Genomic DNA, 1,193 nt, shown 5'->3' with positions numbered 1-1,193 from the left:
ATGTTCCAATGGTGGACAACCATAAGATACTATTTTGGTTTCCACAGTTGACAAGCTAATGCTAGAATGGTTGGCAAGGCCCTATTTACAAAGGTAAAATAAAAACCTGGGGCTTCTACATGAATCAAAAAATTTAAAAGGTGACTCATTACCTATGTACGTAGTTGTGCTGAATAAAAAGAAACTGACCAGCAAATCTTTCTGATGTCCATTTTCCCTGATGGTAATTTTGCATGCATCTTTTTACCTGAGGTTATACACTCTGTGAGCACAAACCTAGACTCATCAAGAGGGATCAACGAGTTGCCATTGTGTTGTTGCGGAACCCACTGAATACTATTTTTGGACATCAACATCTGAAAGCCACTAAAAAATGGGATACCTCAAGAAGATTTTAGTGATTAACAAGTAAAAGACTGCAGATTTCTTGCAGCTGTATAGTCCTTAGTAAGCACTTAGCAATGGTGATTGTTTAAAAACCATGTAATGTGTTTGATGAATGGTTTAATTTTAAGGTGTACATTAGTTACACTAGTCAACAACTGAAGATAATGGAGAATGAGGGCGTCGATCCCCCTACCTCTCACATGCGAAGCGAGCGCTCTACCATTTGAGCTAATTCCCCTTCCGTTAGATGTTTTTACTGTGCCAAGCTTTAATTTCACTTTGTGTAATGAATTGACAAATCTTCCTAACGTGGTTGCATATCCAAACACTGTCTTTATAGTTTTTCTCTGCAAAATCTCAACATGTTCCAATGGTGGACAACCATAAGATACTATTTTGGTTTCCACAGTTGACACGCTAATGCTAGAATGGTTGGCAAGGCCCTATATACAAAGGTAAAATAAAAACCTGGGGCTTCTACATGAATCAAAAAATCTAAAAGGTGACTCATTACCTATGTCCGTAGTTGTGCTGAGTAAAAAGAGACTGACCAGCAAATCTTTCTGATGTCCATTTTCCCTGATGGTAATTTTGCATGCATCTTTTTACCTGAGGTTATACACTCCTTGTGAGCAAAAACTTAGACCCATCAAGAGGGATCAACGAGTTGCCATTGTGTTGTTGCGGAACCCACTGAATACTATTCTTGGACATCAACATCTGAAAGCCACTAAAAAATGGGATACCTCAAGAAGATCTTAGTGATTAACAACTGAAAGACTGCAGATTTCTTGCAGCTGTATAGT

The sequence above is a fragment of the Oryzias latipes genome, chromosome 20 (genome assembly GCF_002234675.1).
Source record: "Oryzias latipes chromosome 20, ASM223467v1".
Taxonomy (NCBI): Eukaryota; Metazoa; Chordata; class Actinopteri; order Beloniformes; family Adrianichthyidae; genus Oryzias; species Oryzias latipes.
The sequence above is the reverse complement of the archived record's forward strand: the minus strand, read 5'-3'. Positions refer to the sequence as shown.